Source organism: Eleutherodactylus coqui, chromosome 9, assembly GCF_035609145.1.
Source record: "Eleutherodactylus coqui strain aEleCoq1 chromosome 9, aEleCoq1.hap1, whole genome shotgun sequence".
Classification (NCBI taxonomy): Eukaryota; Metazoa; Chordata; class Amphibia; order Anura; family Eleutherodactylidae; genus Eleutherodactylus; species Eleutherodactylus coqui.
This window is the reverse complement of record NC_089845.1, coordinates 144,626,789-144,646,062: the sequence shown is the minus strand read 5'-3', so window position 1 is coordinate 144,646,062 and position 19,274 is coordinate 144,626,789.

Here is a 19,274-nt window from a genome sequence, read left to right as displayed (position 1 = left end):
TCTTGGCTGGCCATGGCCAATTTTTGGGATGTACATTAGTACTGTTGATACAGCAATTTTTGTGGGCCCTCGCCTACAGTGTAATCAAATTAATTTTTAGCCCACCTGCATTACAGCTGACGTTACCTCAGCTGTGTTGGGCAATGCAATGGTATATTTTTATGTACCGCCGGTGGCTTCCTGGCACCCACCCAGGCAGTGGGTCCACAGGGAGTGTAACCTACATGTGTCCACTTGTAAAGAACCCCGGTCAGACTGGGGCATGCAGTGTGGGCCGAAGCCCACCTGTATTACGCACGACATTACTACCTCAGCTGTGTTGGGCAATGCAATGGGATATTTCTATGTACCGCCGGTGGCTTCCTGGCACCCACCCAGGCAGTGGGTCCACAGGGAGTGTAACCTACATGTGTCCACTTCTAAAGAACCCCAGTCTGACTGGGGCATGCAGTGTGGGCCGAAGCCCACCTGCATTATGCACGACATTACTACCTCAGCTGTGTTGGGCAATGCAATGGGATATTTTTGTGTACCGCCGGTGGGTTCCAGGGAGCCACCCATGCTGTAGGTGCACACGGAGTTTTTAATACATCTGTACACTTCTAAAGAACCCCAGTCTGACTGGGGCATGCAGTGTGGGCCGAAGCCCACCTGTATTACGCACGACATTACTACCTCAGCTGTGTTGGGCAATGCAATGGGATATTTCTATGTACCGCCGGTGGCTTCCTGGCACCCACCCAGGCAGTGGGTCCACAGGGAGTTTAATCTACATGTGTCCACTTCTAAAGAACCCCAGTCTGACTGGGGCATGCAGTGTGGGCCGAAGCCCACCTGCATTATGCACGACATTACTACCTCAGCTGTGTTGGGCAATGCAATGGGATATTTTTGTGTACCGCCGGTGGGTTCCAGGGAGCCACCCATGCTGTAGGTGCACACGGAGTTTTTAATACATCTGTACACTTCTAAAGAACCCCAGTCTGACTGGGGCATGCAGTGTGGGCCGAAGCCCACCTGTATTACGCACGACATTACTACCTCAGCTGTGTTGGGCAATGCAATGGGATATTTCTATGTACCGCCGGTGGCTTCCTGGCACCCACCCATGCTGTCGGTCCACAGGGACTTCACAATAGGGAGTTGTACCTGCCTGTGTCTATGAATTAAAAAGCCCGGTCTAACTGGGGCATGCAGACACCTTGACAGAATGAATAGTGTGTGGCACATAGGTTCCCCATTGCTATGCCTACGTGTGCAGCTCCTGATGGCGGTGGCACAGGATTCTATTTCTCATTGCTTCTGTACAGCATTGTGGGCTATCGCCCCGCCCCTTTTAAAGAGGGTCGCTGCCTAGCCGTGCCAACCCTCTGCAGTGTGTGCCTGCGGTTCCTCCTCATGGCAGACGCACTTCTAAATAGACATGAGTGTGGCGTGGCATGAGGGCAGCTGAAGGCTGCGCAGGGACACTTTGGTGTGCGCTGTGGGGGGGGGGGGGGGGCGGTCGGTCAGCATGTAACCCAGGAGAAGTGTCAGTGGAGTGTCATGCAGGCAGTGATTGTGCTTTGTTGGAGGTAGTGTGGTGCTTAGCTAAGGTATGCCATGCTAATGAGGGCTTTTCAGAAGTAAAAGTTGTTGGGAGGGGGGGGGCCCACTCTTGCCGGTATTGTGGCTTAATAGTGGGACCTGTGAACTTGAGATGCAGCCCAACATGTAGCCCCTCGCCTGCCCTATCCGTTTCTGTGTCATTCCCATCACTTTCTTGAATTGCCCAGATTTTCACACATGAAAACCTTAGCGAGCATCGGCGAAATACAAAAATGCTCTGGTCGCCCATTGACTTCAATGGGGTTCGTTGTTCGAAACGAACCCTCGAACATCGCGGGAAGTTCGTTCCGAATAACGAACACCCGAACATTTTGGTGTTCGCTCATCTCTAGTTATGTTCATTTTTTGAACACATGGTTACTTACCCTCTCTCCCTCTCTGGAGTACAGAACATCACACAGCACATACATTCTGCTATCTCCACTGCTCCCTGGCACTCCCTCTCCCAACCATTGACTTCGGACTCATTCACACGAGTGCAGTTTTCACGCAGTACAAAAATATTGTGCCTATACTGCACTAAAGATCATGTAAACAGGTAAATTCCAGCTCTTTGAACTAGCACGTTCACACAATCCAAGGAGCATGGTGCGTTTTATTCAGTTCCTATAGGAGTACATGGAAAGCACGTACCAAAGATAGGTCAGGTCCTATCTTTTCTAGCAGCATGGACCTTACATGCAAGTTGCACTCACATGTCCTATCTTTGGCAGGTGTGAGTATTTTGCGCATCTAAAATTCCTTCATGTGAACGGTTCTATAGGAAGCCATTGGTTCTTATAAAAGCAATCTTTTTGCAGGCCGATACTACGCGAAAACAGCGCTCGTGTGAATGAGGCCTTACATGCATGGAAGCAAAGCAAAGGTTGTGGAGAGCAGAGTATCAGTAGCAGAACTGTGTTGTGAATGAAGATAGAGAGCAATTACAGCACTGACGTATATGCTGTAATAGAGGGACTTGCATTTGTAAATAGTGAATGGAAAATGTCTGTGGGATAGAAGAGAAACCATGGGAACTATATTCCAATTACATTGTAATCCCATTCACAGTAAACCTGGTACACTTATGCAGAAAACAAGTACAGCACCCCTCACGGACGTCGCCACCATATCAGACCAAGACATAATTAATGTCCTCAATGGACCAATATACATATATATAATCCGAATGTGGGGAACACAAAATAGGGCAAAAAATTGTAACAGAAATATGAAAATGGGACTGCTAGTCCCGAACCAACTTTGATGTGGCAGACCCTGACTAGAAGTAAGGCAATCTCCTCGATAATGACAGTCCCACTTTAGCATGCTAGGAGGCCTAGTCTGTCCCTAGAAAGATAGAGATGTTTAATGCAAATGGAAATAGCAATGAATATAACAGTAGTTGGGTAGGAGTGAATAAACCCACACACAGAATAAATAGCAATAGCTATTTTTCTCACATGAGTCCACTGCCTCTCCAAACACCTCAGGCAGGACAATAACCAGCGCCCATGTAGAGGAGGTCCCAGAGTAAATACCTTTTTACTATAGCTGATTGGTTGGTTAGGAGGAACACCTCCCTGTTGGTCAACCAGTCCATACACCACAGAAGAAGTTGTAAAAGGGCTGTAAAGAGGGGCATATTTTACACTGAGCATGGTTACATGGGCCAGGGCTAATGTCTGACTTTGTGATTGCAGTTGGCGTGCCACAAGAAAACCACAAAACTATTACAGCTTCCAAATAACAATTCTGCACAGAGTTGAGTGAGATGATGAAAATGAAAAATAACTATACCAACCTGACTTATGATGGCACTTGGCAAGTATTTAGACACATACTGTAGATACTTTTCAGTATTTTTCAGGAACTCAGAAAACCCATTTAAGACAAATTAACATAATTTGTATGGGTGTTATCAATTTGGACACTTGAAGACATTGTATAGTAAATTAGCAGTGGTCCCCTTTAAAGCAAGGTGTTTAATTGGGTATCTATGTGCAACCAAGTAGTATTTTATTCAAGTCTTTTTTGTCTCGTTTAAGCTGTGTCTTAACTCCAGGGAAGAAGTGAGTTAGAAAAAAGGAAAGAAAAGTTAGAATTCTTTCTGAGCTCAAACCTGCTGATAAGATGCTATTTTGTATTGATTTTTCCTGAAGCCAGTAATCTTGAAAGCTTGTAACAGAGGATGAGGTAAATATCATTTTATTTGCTCAAATAGGTTTAGATTAGATTGAGATGAAAAACCTGGGACATACCAAATTAGGACTGAAAGCAACAATTACAGATTATTGTTTCCACTGGTAACTAGAATTGCTTATTGTGCTGATAATGCAGTTTGAGTCTGGTGAATACAATCTATTTGTATTCACTTTTATATGTCGCCAATTAAAATGAAGACTCAATAAAATTAATACTGTGACTTTTCAGTTATTCTTCACCTTGGACTACTGAAATTTTAGTAGATGCACAAAGATGACTTTTGGCTATATCTTGGGATAAAGTGCATTTAAAAGATTTATTTTAACCCTAGATGGTGCTGTAACTTATTATTCGGGCTGATGCACATGGCAGTGCCACAGGCAATGCATGGAGGATGTATAGTATGGCTCCCTACAATGGAAATACACAGTTTCCGTTAATGGTTTCGAGACCTGTAGAGTATGAATGGAGATAGTACTCCCTAGAAACATTTTTAAAGCAGGCACTTTTTTATATGGATTTGGTAAGTAGGGGTCAATACTTTTTTATTGGTGCCTTTTTACAGCTCTGTGCAACTTTTTTTTTTTACATTAAAATTCAGAGATTATGCTGATCTTGTAGGCTTCAATTTAGGTAGTGAGGGTCAAGTTCTGCTTATATACAGGTACAGCAAAGCTGAGTTAATATGAAAGGACTAAGTTTGTCATTTGGCACATTGTGTAGTGGTATCAGAATTTGTAATCCGTAACATTCCACGAGACTGCAAGTAAATAGGTTTACTTATTGAATAACATTATGTGTACATCACGTTTAGTAGGACTTTATACCTATGCATTTTTTTAGTTCAAATGGAGGATCGGGTTCCAGAAAAAGGGAGAAGAGAAACATTCCCCCCCTTTTGGGGGGTGGGGAGTGGGGAATGTTTCCTTATTCTCTTGTGTAGTAATCTAATCCTTATTTCATTCTACAAAGATGGACCTCCTGCACTTGATACAAGATTTATCTTGAGTTTTCTTGGTGTACAAAAGAAATGGTTCAATTAAGGGGACTATCACATGAAAATAATTTATCATCTATCCATAGGATAGTTGATTAATGATTAGTTGATTGCTGGGGGTGCAACCATTGGGAAACCCACAAACATGAGAATTATGTACTTTAAATCTGCCAGGTAGATAGAGCAGGGATGAGCATGTATGATCATCATTCCATTCGCTGTATATGGAGATAGCTGAGTGCAGCACTGAGCTGTCTCCATCAATAATAAGTCAAAGAAGCAGTGGTTATGCATGCACACCATGGTTTACCCAGATGGATAAAGGTGTACTTTTCTCATGATCACAGGGGATCTCAGTGGTTGAATCCATAGCAATCAATCGTTTATCAATCAATCAATAATTTTTGTGGGATAGCCCCTTTAAATTATCTCAGTGATCTGTACAGTTACTGTATCTATAGACATAGGATTTGTCCATAGTTATCTTTAGTATGTATCAGGTTGAGCCTCCACATGTCATAGAATCACTCACAATTAGCAGTTAAAAATGTGGCTTTACACTTAACTTCATTGTTTCCCTATGATAATAAAAATTGAATGAACACCAACATGGACAAAATATGGAGATGGCCATAAGAATCCTTGAAGTTTTTCTTTCCTTATAGGAAGACAACGAGGCCACAAGGCAAGAGATGCCATGATTTAACCATGACTCATAAACAACCAAATGTCCCCATAGAGTCCTAGCCTTCCTCAGTCCAAAAAGCTGAGCATTTGCAAACAATTCCTTCTGGTTACTAACGCTTCAGTAGAATATTAAGATCAGGCCTCTGGGATCCATTTGTAACATAGCCTACATAATGCAAAGCACTATTTATCTTCTATTAGTTCATTATTACTGTACCTACTGTACATATTTATATGCATTTCCGCTGGGAAGATTATCATTGATGGCTAGCCTCTTTGGAGTTCTATACATATCCAAAAAAAAGTGTTGAGCTAAATAGACTATCCCAAATTATAATTAAAGCCAACGTACAAATACAAAAAAGAAATGGGTAAAATATTATAAAGTTAAACATAGCTTTCATTAAGATAATTAAATAAGGGTACTACTGTAGTTAAGTAAATCACGCACAGATGCCTGGCCCTAAATGCTAGCCAAATGTTGACAAATTACATCAAGCCAAAATTGCAAAAAGGCTAAATAATCCAATAAATGTAGAAGCAGCACAAAGATGACTGAGCTAAACTAAAGAATAAAGAAAAAAAAATAATGGTTCCACCCAATCCAGACATTATCCAACTATGCTTCATACGGCTGATGTTCCAGTCTCATGATGACTTTAATCATAAAAACTATTGATATGTAAAAAAATCTAAGGGTCAGAGGGGACCCAAACTCACCCTGTTATTACCTACTATCTAGTATGCCTTATAGCACAAGAAAGTGTGGTTGCCGCCCTGATAAGAGCAACCACCCCCAAAAAAGTCCCTAGATAGGAGACCCTAAAATGTCTTTACAGGGCTATGGGTCACTTAATAAATGTCGCAACACATTTACCCAGTATAGAAAACAACCGGTTTCCCAGGGGACTACATTTAGATGATAACAAACATTGCCAAAAGATATGAGGACATATATAAAAAAATCAAAAGCTGCTAGCATGCTGTGTGGATATTTTAATAGACACTCATGGGTTAAAGCTGCAATAGTAGCTAAGGACATACATGAAAGATATATGGAAATAATGAAAAGCTTCCAGTATGCTATGCAAATAACTTAACAGCCATTCAATGGTTAAAACTGCCATGGCAGCTAGATCAGCCCCTGAGTGCAGATCACCTAGTGGAGGGAGCTGCAGTCACTTTCAGCCTCCACAACCATCATCTTTGGAGTTCTACCTCTGCTTGCTTACTGTCATATAGCTTACAATATTGTAGTCAAATTTTGTTCTTCAGACTAAATACAAAATAGTCATTACTATAGGGTTTTATGGCATGATAATAGCGAATCATGCTCTGTAGTGCTTTTTTGGTTCTCTTTGGAAACTAATAAACAAAAGAGATGTCATGTCAAAGTCAAAACAAATTTGTACAAATTGACATGTCTTCATTACTGCTGTTAAGTACAAAATAATTGAATGTATTGTAGAACTACAGTATTTCATTCTTTCAAGACTATATTCAACATTTTATAAATGATCTGCAGGAGGAAATGAAGGGGAAACTGATCCGATTTGCCAAAACACAAAGCTAGGAGGGATAGCTAACACTAGAGAAGAGAGAAAGAGGATTCAAAAAGATCTAGACAAGTTTGAACAGTGGTCGGCAACTACCAGAATTGTATTTAACAAGCAGAAATGCAAAGTCCTACATCTGGGCAAGAAAAAGGAAAAAGCACATACAGAATGGGAGGAATTGGGCTAAGCAGCAGTGCATGTGAAAAAGACTTGGGTATACTAATAGATCATAGACTGAACATGAGTCAACAGTATGATGCAGCAGCAAAAACTCAAACACAATTCTCGGATGTATTCAGAGAAGAATAGAGTTTTACATCATATGAGGTAATTATCCCCCTCTACTCTTCCTTAGTCAGACCTCATTTGGAATACAGTGTCCAGTTCTGGGCACTTAAATTTACACCTATACAAACTGGAGCAAGTTCAGAGAAGAGTTACCAGGATGGTGAGCGGTCTGCAAACCATGTCCCATGAGGAAAGCTAAAGGATCTGGGAATGTTTGGCTTGCAAAAAAGAAGGTTGAGAGGAGACTTAATAGCTGTCTACAACTATCTAAAGGTCTGTCACAGTGCAGAAGGATCAGCCCTATTCTCATCTGTACAAGGAAAGACTAGAAGCAATGGGATGAAACTGAAAGGGAGGAGACACAAATTAGATATTAAAAAACTTTCTGGCAGTGAGGGGGATCAATGAGTGGAACAAGTTACCACGGGAGGTGGTGGGTTCTCCTTTGATGGAAGTCTTCAAAGAGAGTCTGGACAAATATCTGTCTGGGATGATTTAGTTAATCCCACACTGAGCAGGGGGTTGGACCCGATGACCATTCTATGATATTTACAGTAATACAGGCATCTATGACAGCAATTAGAGCCTTGCATGAGTGTAGATAAGTCATTTTATGCTCAATTTATATGGAAACCACATGTTTTCATTTTTCTTCCTTGCAATAATTTTGATAAATTCTTATCTGGATCCTGTATACATTCAGTTGTATACTAAGAGCTTTGACTAATATTCCAATACACTGGGGCTTCCTGGATGTAACGGGGTGCAGCTGATATGGGGGGTTGCCTGCCCAAACACCAAATGCAAGCTTTCAAATGAATAGTGCAAGAAATCTGCACTGCCCTAGATTAACAAATTGTGTATATAACCACAGGCAGTTATACTAAGTGCTTGCAATATATTCAGATACTGAGGTAAAGGAGAAACTCATATGTCATGGACTCAAACTGTTATCATATAGATGACTGTCTGCACCAATCCTTGGTAAAGCAGAGGTTTTATCTACATGATATTGTGTTTTTCTGTGCAGGGTGTGATTTATTTAATTATCCGATTCAGATTTGGTTGATGCCCATGGGTATCTTTCTAATGTGTAGCCCCGGCCAATAGTTAAACCCATCTAAAAGTGAAAGTATTCCTATAAGCCAATGTCCCCATAGGTACCGAAACCAGAATAGACCAAAACACCTCCATTGCATTTCAGAGAATACATTCTCCTTCTTCAGGGACAGTTTCAGTCCCTTTCCTACTTGTGTAGATCTCCAGGGAGTAAAAGGGAAGCACCATAGCTCATTCGTTAGCATTGTTGTCTTGTAGGGGTCTTAGGTTAAACGTTGGCTATGGACAATATCTTTATGGAATTTGTATGTTCCCCCATGTTTGTGTAAGTTTCTTACAGGTACTCTGGTTTCCTCCCACAATCCAAAAACATGTTAACAGGCGAATTTAAAAATGTTGAGCCCTAATGGGTACAGAACCCATAATATCAAGCAATGTGAAGTGCGGCATAATATGTATGCGCTATATAGATAAAGATATGTGAGTAATATTTCTCCTTGCGGAGAGCACCACAAAAGAGATCATTACAAGGGTACAGGTAGACTTGCATAGACCATGCAATTCTTCCTGAGAAAACGGTATGCAAATGAGTGATGGAACACCAGACACTTCCCCATATAGGCTAAGCAAACAGATACTACACTTTATCCAGGAACTCTAGATTTCCATACCCTAACTAAAATAGAAATAGTTCCATTTTGCTATTGAGGCCACTTGGAATTGGGGTATTCTGTCTAATTTGCATAATATATTACATATGTTCATTCAAGTGTTTATACAGTACTTTCTTGGTTTTGTCTAGCTATAATTTTTTACATGGACATTCAGTGCAATAGAATGGTCCTTAATTGTATAACTCATACTCCTGTCACGGATATCTATCATTTTGACCCTGGATCTAGATCCTGTTTTGAAGCAAGGATGACATTTCCTACAAGAACAAAATGTTCTCCTTTTGTGCTTCTCTCCAAAAGGAGAAATATGAACCCCTTGAACCTCTAAATAAAGTGGAAAAGAACTGACACTATACGTGAAGAAGGAGAATGTGTTCCTCAAAATGTGTTGGGGGTGTTTTGGTCCATTCTACTCTACATGTCGATGATGACAGCTTTCAGGAATACTTTCCCTTTTAGACAGGTGTAGCTACAAACCAGGACTACACATTACAAGCATACCTGTAGGTTTCATCCAAATCTGCATCAGATGATGAAATAATCACAGCTTCTACATAAAAACACAATAACATGTGGATATAACCTCTGCTCTACCAAGGATTAGTGTGGACAGTCATCTATGTGATAACAGTTTGAGTCCATGATACAGGAGTTTGTACTTCACAGCAATTTCTCGATATATCCCGAGCACTTACTGTAACTACCTGTCGCAATATATGCAGTTTATTTGTTTATCTAGGGGAGTGCAGATATCTTACACTATTAATTTGGATACTTAGAGGTTTGATTTAAAAGAAATCTGTCAAACAGCAGTTTTCTTGCAGACTGCAGCAGGTTTATATCTAGGATCCCATTTTATTTTGTTGCATTGCCTTACTTTGTTTTACATTGTTTTACTTTCGCAACACTACCAAGGCCTTCTAAGGAGTAGCCTTCCAACAACATTAATTGTGTTACTACTGTGCATTATGATCTGTATGGTACTGTATGTTTTGGTAAGGTGTAGTATTTAGTTTATGTCTAATATAGGCTACTGCAAGTGCGGCTAGCCAGACCAAACCTAACATAGTAAGATAGTATGTTATGCTGAATGAAGACAATGTCCATCTAGTTCAGCCTGTTTCAACCTCCCCCTTGCTGATCCAGAGGAAGGCAAAAAATGAGGCAGAAGACAATTAGCCAATTTGGGGGAAAAATTTCTTCCCGACTCCACAATGGCAGTCAGAATAATCCCTGAATCAATCTTTGATAGTTCCTACCTGAATGTAAGACCCGGATCAACAACCTGCGGGTCACCTATTGTCTATATCCTGTAATATCATAGAACGACATCTAGTCCCCTCTTAAGCTCCTCTATGGATTTTGCCATCACCATGTCCTCAGGCAGAGAGTTCCACAGTCTCACTACTCTTACGGTGAAGAACCCCCTTCTGTGTTGGTGATAAAACCTGCTTTCTTCTAGACCTAGGCTAGGGGGCAGCGGAAAAACAGCTAATTGTCACGGTGGTGCCGCTGCTCTCTTCCCAGGAAAATATGTGAATCTGGTGCAGTTCTCCACAGGGGAAAAAGGCAGTTGTCAGGTTCATGATGCCAGCCCGTATACAGGCCAAGGCCTGTGCTAGACAAGATGATAATACAAAAATGGGAAAATTAAATTAAAACATTTCTTTTCCCTGAAGTGTAGTGTGATACCCCAGTGCATATGTTAAATGGTGGAAAGAGACTCCAGAAGGCAGAATTAATGGTGAACATATAGAACAGTTTACTTTCTTACTATGAGAACAGACATTAGCTTTTCAGTACAGTTCTAGATTTACTTTCCTTTAATGTGCATTTCTGAGTTACATTACTTTACTTAGAGGTAGACCATTTTGTGAACAGTTAGCAGTACTATGAGAACACATTGCAGGTATGAAGCGCATACTTTCTATATAGACGATAAATGGTCTTTCCAACAGTAATTAAGTACGGGATCCCTTCTGTCCTCTATAGCCCTGGTTGTTGTTCTCCATGAGGACATAGCAAGGTGAAACATGTTGGGGTGGCCAGAGATTCTATTTTTAACAGGGTTTTGGTGATACTGACTTATTAATTTCCACATAGGCTTTTGGAAGTTGGCCATCCAGGCCTATGTTTTAGACTACTTTCAGATGAGCGCTTTATTATGGCTATTTTGCCATGATAAAATTACGGCCAAAAATTGGGACCATCTAAAGCATTGGATTCCAATGCTTTTGTTCAGATGGGCAATTTGTTTTGGTGCATAAAATTGTCAGTCCAGAAAATACAAATGGTGCGCATTGCCGGACAACCGATTTTATGCATGCCCGGAAAAGATAGATCTTGACCTATCTTTTGCAGGAATACGCCGGCTGGTCCCATAGACTCCTATGGGAGCTAATGAGAGCTGCTGGTAAAAAAGGAGGTGGGAGGGAGTTTAGCAGCAGCTCACCTTGCTAAAGTCCCTCCCCTAACCGGCAGCTCCCATAGGCTGGATGAGAAGGGGAGAGACTGACTCTGCTAAGCTCCTGCCCCATCCTGCCCCCTCCCCTTGCCAGCAAGGTGCGGAGAGAGAGTTTAGCTCACTAGCTCTGCTAAGTTCCTGCCCCCTTCCTTTGCCGGCAAGGGGCGGAGTGGGGGAGGGAAGGGAGAGGGAGTTTAGCAGAGCTAAACTCTCTCTCCCTAGCCATCGGTATATACGCTGCAGCCCGGCCATCTGCGGCTGCCTCTCATTCATGTGATTTTTCAGCCGCAATTCGGAGGCCGAAAATCACATTGCCCATGTGAAAGAGCCCTAAGTGTGTATATGCATAATTACACACATGATAGTAATTGATAACTGCTGGTCACATTTAATTGCCACCACCATTTGCACTGTTATTTTAAATATCATTCAACTAGGCTACTAGATGAACTGTGGTTGACTACAAAACATTAAAGTGACACTTACATTCATTACATCACATCACTTCAGAGTCCATAGTTAAATTAGTAAGTGTACAACTTCTGTACACTGCACAAGGAAGGACATAGACATTAGAGGGATTCTGCACTAGATCAGTATATGGGTCCCCATGTCTTCCAAAAAGCTCATCATAATGTACCTCCCTCATGTCTGTGACAACCACACTAACATAGTTCCTTAAAACTTATCTAATACATATAGTACAAAGAATAAGTTTTTTCTTTTTCATTCAGGCTGCATATATGATATGTAAACCAATACAAAATGTTTATACAAATGACTCAGTTTCGCAATTTTTTTTGCATAAAGTAGCATTTAAAATAATATACAAAGACCATTCTTGATACATAATATCCACTGTGGCTGAGATAACATACAGTTAGTGCACCATCCTAGTCACCTGTAAAGAAAAAAGTCCTCTGAGTGGCATTCTACCGGATCTTAAAATGCTGTAAATATATTGCATGTCCTGTTGTGATAAAGCACAGTGCCAAAGGATATGCTGTTATGGAGTGTTCAAAGGTCTTCTTGACAGCCATTATTTTGCCATTGATTATGGGAATTGGTAAACTTAGAAGTGCTTGCTCCGTTCTGTAAATTGAATGGTGTGTAAAATGCCACTTATGTGAGTAAAGAGAGGTCTTTGGAAATGCCAGTTTCCAATTGTCTTTAGTTTTATTAAAGTTTTCTGAAGATATGCTATATGTTACATTACCCCAGTTTATCCGGGCTTTCAATCATAAAACTTGGCACAATTATTATATACGTTTTATTCAATTTTACTTTAGAAGATGGAACTATTCTGAACATGGCATGATCATTGTGGGCAGACATTCATCTTCCAGTAACACCTAAAGAACAAACCTTCTGCCCATTAAAGTATTTCAAGAATAGTTTGTAAAAGAAAATCATCCAAAGGATTTATTTGTCCTTGTTCCTTATAGGCTGTAACATCAGTTCACCTTGTTGCCTGAGTGTTGTCCAACAAATTAACTATGCCTAATATCACAATAGTCATGTCCTCCCAGCAACATTCCTGTAAATTTACTTTGTTTCAGGTTCCTGACCAGTTCTTGGATCTCAAATTCAATGTATATCTTCTTCTGTCTGAGTTAAATATTGATGAGAGATGTATGATGGTGCCACCATAAAGCTAACAACAGCCGTGCAATTCCATAAAGTAGGCTTGTTATGTAGTGTGCAGGTTTGTACACTCCATAAAAGGCTGTGGACTCCTAGGTGATATAATGTTTTAGATGTCACTGTAATATGCTAATTTGATGTTGGTCAACCACACTTTATCCCTCACAAGATACAGCCTAACTTACAGGCATGATTCAGCTAGTTAGGAGAAAGACAGCTTGTGATAGGTTGAAGGAATCTATGCACGGGTTGGTAGATAGAAGTTAGAGTGAAAGAATAGGAGGAGTTAGTTTAGTCAGTCTAATGGTGAGTCTAAAGAAGGAAGCTGAGGAGCATGGAAGAAGGGTGATGCTAGAGAGAGCTCCAGAGAAAGGCCAATCTACTGAGCAGTGTGGTGGGAAGAACAAAGAGTGTGAGTACCTAAAAGTTCTACAATACATGCTGAGCAAGAAAAAGAGAAGTAATAGTCAGTGTTCAGCAAGAATCTAGATAAACCATATAGCACTAAAGAAACCTTCAGTCCTGCAAGAATAGAAGAGAATCCGCCAAATAATAAAGTGACTGTAGTGTTCTAGAAGAAAGGAAACTCAAAGCTTAAAGAAATGGGGGAAATAATAGAGAGCGATTTAGGAGGGCAGAGCATAGGGAATAGGAAAGATTCCCATGCTTATTCACTGTAGGAAGAGCCTGTTTGTTGCCCAGATAACAAGTCTGCACGTCACGCCTGTATCCTCTCCAATAGCTCTAAATAAACTGTGATTTGTATTTTAAAGAAACGTAATCTGGAATTGTGCTGAAAATGCAAAGTACTTTTCAAATTCCATTAGATGAGGCAGAAGGTTCTTGTATTGAAATAATAAAATAGTTATTGTTTTCATCGTTAATTCTGCCTCCTGGAGTCTCTTCCCACCATTCACCATCAGCACTGAGATGTGGCACTACACTTCAGGAGACAAATGTTTTATTTTGTTTTTCTCCTTTTTATACTTGTGTTTTGTCCGGCACAGGTCTTGGTCTGTATGCAGACTAGCATCCCAAACTTGACAATTGTCCTTTTTCTCCTGTGGAAACCACACCAGAAATCTCTAGTTTCCAGGAAAGAGAGCAGCAGCGCCACCATGACAAAAAGCTGTTTTTCCCCTGCTCCCCTACCTGGCTCTGGTCCGGCATACTGCAATTATAGCTTCCTCATTGTAGGCTTTAGACCTCCCATAGAATTAAAGCCAAGGTTTATAGGGGATATTATTAAAAACAGAACTACAGAGATGTAGTTTGTAATATACTTTAACTAAGAAATTAAAAAGTTTCTTAAAGCAATTATTTTTATACAATTTTTGTTAACTTGCCAGCAGAACGATGTGTCTTCTATTGGGACAACAGACCAAATATGTTTGGGGGCCAATGACAGCTAGACACAGGGATATCATGAGGAAGGACATAATTAAACAGAAACGTTGCAGTTAATCTGGACAGCCAATGCATAATTGAAAGTGAAATACTGTCTGTGGGAATGTTAACTATTTTTGCATTTTGGGCTGATTAAAACATAGTTTTTTTTTTTATACTTACTTTAAAACATGCCTTTTTTTAGAAAAAAAATAGGTTTTGATCCTTTTAGGAAGTTTTGTCAATTTATGAGCCCCTTCCATTATGGAACCTCCCAGGCTACAATTTCTTTTGCAAGTCCACGATCACATTTCCAGATAGAAAAAAAATAACAATATCATCTAAGTATAAAAATGATGAAAGATGACATGTAAGTACTAAATATTGATTAAGAAAGAACTTTGTATTTTTTTGCAGGGGGTGGGGGGATTTACAGATCGGAATCCTTGACATTATTGCTGACCTCTGATCTCTGTTGTGAAGAATATCGTTCTGTAGCTTGTCCTCTCTATGTTGTTAATTCTGTACTTTTCTACTGGCCTCCAGGTCTTCTAACCAGCACTAGGGGCATAGCTAAAGGCTCATGGGCCCGGGTGCAAAAGTTTATCTTGGGGCCCACTAACTTCTCTTAACACCTTATCGCAGAGCCGTAACTTGAAGCTTCTGGGCCCCAATGCAAAACCTCTAACAGGGCCCCAAACTATAATGCTTTATTCATAGTACTGGGCTCCTTATATATGGAGGAGAGGCTCATGGGCCCCTTAGGCTCCTGGGCCCAGGTGCAACCGCATCCTCTGCGTCCCCTATAATTATGCCAGTGACCAGCACTATGACAATGTTCTTCATCTTGCAATTAATGATTCAGATGTATGGTACTGCCTAAAAAAAAATCTGTCCTTCTAAATCATAGGACCCAATCAGAGCGATGCTTTTATTTTTCAAGACAAGAATACGAAATGAAAAATATGCTGTGATTTGTTACTATGGGCAAGATAAACAGTTTTCCTTTTAGGCAGTTTCATAAATATGCCTCATTAATTGGAGGGCATAGAGGGTTGTCAGAGTGCTGGCCATGAAGGCAGAAAGAAAAGTACACAGCCTATGGGACACAACCTAAAGAACTGGAGTCTTCGCAGTTCAATGATATCATGATGGATCCTCCTATGCAATGCAAATTGTTTTTTGTTTTTTTTTAAATAGCCACCAAGCCTGATTCACCCAGTGAGATAGTTGGGAAACCAGCTGCTAGTTTCTCATCTCAGCCAGGAAGTCTTGAGGTGAAAATACCTCTTTAGGCCTTAGTCAGACGGGCGTTTTTTCGCGCGATTTGCGGATCGCATGACGGATGCGCATCCGCAAATCGCGTGACCGGTGCGCGCAAGTCGCCCGCAAATCGCCCGAAAATCTGCTCCTAGCCGCGTTTCATTAGAAACGGGCCGGAGCTGTCCAGCGCATTGCATTCAATGGAGACGGCAATACAGCCGACTCCATTTAAAGCAATGCGCTGCGGGCGAGCCCGGGATGAATTGTCGGTAAGGGCTTAAATATATAAGCCCTTCCCTGCAATGCATCCTAAAATGTGTTAAAATAAAAAAAAATTGTATACTCACCTTCTGCCGGCAGCCGGAGCTCCGCACGGCCATCCTGCAGTGGGTGTGAAGGGGGTGTGAGTCAGACCTGCCCCCTGATTGGCTCAGCACTGAGCCAATCAGAGGCATGCCTCACTCACACCCATTCATGAATTCATGAATGGATGTGAGTCAGACCTGCCCCTGATTGGCTCAGCGCTGAGAGGCAGCAGTCACTCACGGATTCATGAATTCATGAATGGGTGTGTGAGTGAAACCTGCCTCTGATTGGTCAGGGCTGTGACCAATCAGAGGCAGATCATTCAGCAGGCGGGGATTTTAAAGCCCCGCCGGCTGAATAGTGCCAAGAAGCAGTTCAGGAGAACTGACAGTGGCCGCGGCTGGACTCCGGCTGCAGCGGAAAGGTGAGTATACAATTTTTTTTTATTTTAACACATTTTAGGATGAATTGCAGGGAAGGGTTTATATATTTAACCCCTTCCCGACAATTCACCCCGCGCACGCCGGCAGCCCATTGCTTTCAATGGAGCGGCTATATTGCCGCTCCATTGAATTCAATGGGCAAACATCGTTCTTCTCTGCCACAGCTGTTACAGCTGTGGCAGAGAAGAAGGATTTGTCTTCTATATGTTCTCAATGGGGTCGGCGCTGCTGCCGCCGGCCCCATTGAGCGCATATAGAGAAGAGAACAGGAATCGCAGATCGCAGATAGGTGCGATCTGCAATTTTTTGTTCTATAATTTATCGGACGAGCGCATAAAAAGCGCTCATGTGTCCGATACCATTGCAAAGCAATGGTTTTATAAAATCGCCGGACGCATGCGCATGCGCAAATCGCCGCTAAAAACGCCCGTCTGACTAAGGCCTTAGCACCAATAACTAAAATCATACTTAGCGAGTTTGGATATTTTTCAGTTACTTAGTTGAGCAGTCTGTTCTCTTCACTATGAACACATTCATTGATGCAGCTCATAATTAATAAACATTACATAACAGCAAAGGCAATCGTGATCAGTCTCTGAGAAACATATTGAGTGCTTTTTCCCACTAGCATCAGAAATTTGTTTCCCATTCACTTGTTTTTCTCACCTACACAAGAAATGGATCACAATGGAGGAAATCACAAAAAAATATCTGAGGTTTTTTTCTTGTTTACTTTGTTCTCAAATGAGAAAAATGAGTTTCACCTTCACCTAAGGGTGAACTCCAATATCTAAGAAAACACAAAAGAATTTAAAAAAATGTAAATTGCACAAAAATAAAAAGTAAATGGTATGAAAATACAAAATCCTTTTAGTAGAATACAAGTAAAATGCAATAAAAATAAATATATGGAGACTACTACCTACAAAGAATGAAATGTCCAATCACTACATAAATATTGCACTATTTAATTATCAGCAGGGAAATCCATAGCAAAAAGGGTAGAAGAGCTACAATTCAAGGCTCAGTAATCCTTTAATATTACAGCAATCTAGTAAGAGTACAAGGAAAATATGATATTAAGTGCTCACTGCTCCTTAATAGTAAACCAGTAACCAGCCAGGGTCTTTCCAAAACAAGGTCCCGTTGCGAGTCCAACTGCAAATAAACCAAAAATGAAAAAATACTCAAAAAGTGTCTAAAAGAATCTTCTCCTTTTATTGAAATATTTGTTAAAACATCATGCTAAAATGTATCCACATGTTGGGGTAGGGGCAAGTGATAAAGGAATCAGAAGACGATGTGGACACCAGACTTACAGAAATAGATATAATTGTTATTGTAACAACTCTAATTGGAGATTAAGTTGGCAACAGAAGCTTAGGTTAACAGATAAGCAATATGTGGTTAGTCAGAAACATTAGACAACCTAACTGCCTCTAAGAGTATGCCTGACTCTAACTTGAGTGGGGTATGGTAAGCGTATTTTATAAATCACAAAGATTAGCAACACACTTCAACTGTAGAACACATGATAGTACCAAAAAAAGTTTTAATGCAGCAAGGACGGTCGCTCGCACACAGTCCGAAAGTAACAAAAGTGTTGCCCAATAACTTGTTCACAACTTGCAGATTAATATATGTGTTCCTCTGGTGTCGGCTTGTATTTTAACTGGCGGGCCTGCTTTTAAGTCACTACCTGTGTGCACAAGTCAAGCCTTTTTCTGAGGGCCTACCACACTTACATATCTGCAGCGTGTTCTGCGTCGTAATGTAGATGACACGTCTTTGGACGTCTGTTGGGGTACACCGATTTGCAGAGCTGCAGGGTAATGTGAATCCTTTGTAACAGTCTCTCTAGCTGTAGTCCCTGCAGCTTTGTCCTCTCAGCTATGTCAATTCTGGTGCATTATGGAGCTACACTTCTCAAACACCGGTCAACTTTTTTTCTTGTGCAACTGTTCCTTTCTGATTGGCACAGATTCTCCAAAGCACGTCTCACATGGCTCCCCAAGTTGACTCCTGACTCCTTTTGGCAACTTTCTCTCCTGGCAATGCAGTCTCTCTTAAGGCTCAGTACCATTGGAATTGCTCTCCAGCTTTCAGCTCTCTATGGCCTCAAGTCCTCCAGATCTCCCACCTGACCTATTTAGCCAATGGGAAGCCACATACAACACTCCATAGAGAAATACACAGACTGCAGTAATGCATGATGGCCAGTAGAGATCACCCTATATACCATCCAGATTACATAACTATAGTAACAATAACAGCGCTTTCTATAGCACAAACGCAAACCTGGGCTCTCTTCTTGCACACTTTATTCCACTGCAGCATATGCATTTTAAAGCTCTAAGATGTCTTGATCACAGCATGGTGGACAAAAGCATCATATTTTTATTAAAAACCCTGTTTCAAGAAAGTGTAACTTCTGTTAGTAAGTGTGTAGCAGAACACTTGTGAAACACTTCTTGAGATAAAGTATCCACTGTGGCAAGTTGGGGTCACTGACCTCTCTTACATGAAAATGGTGCGGCACACTTGTAGAAACTGCTCAGAAGATGTGAATTTCTTTATCTGGCTCCTGACAGCCTTTATTTAACAGCATATCATACAAGGTCAATATACACAGTCCAAATAAGCACCCCACCTGGGTGTTGAGTTTAGGGTCATCTTCCCTGTCAAATTCCTGGTCTGCACTAGATCCTGGGCTAG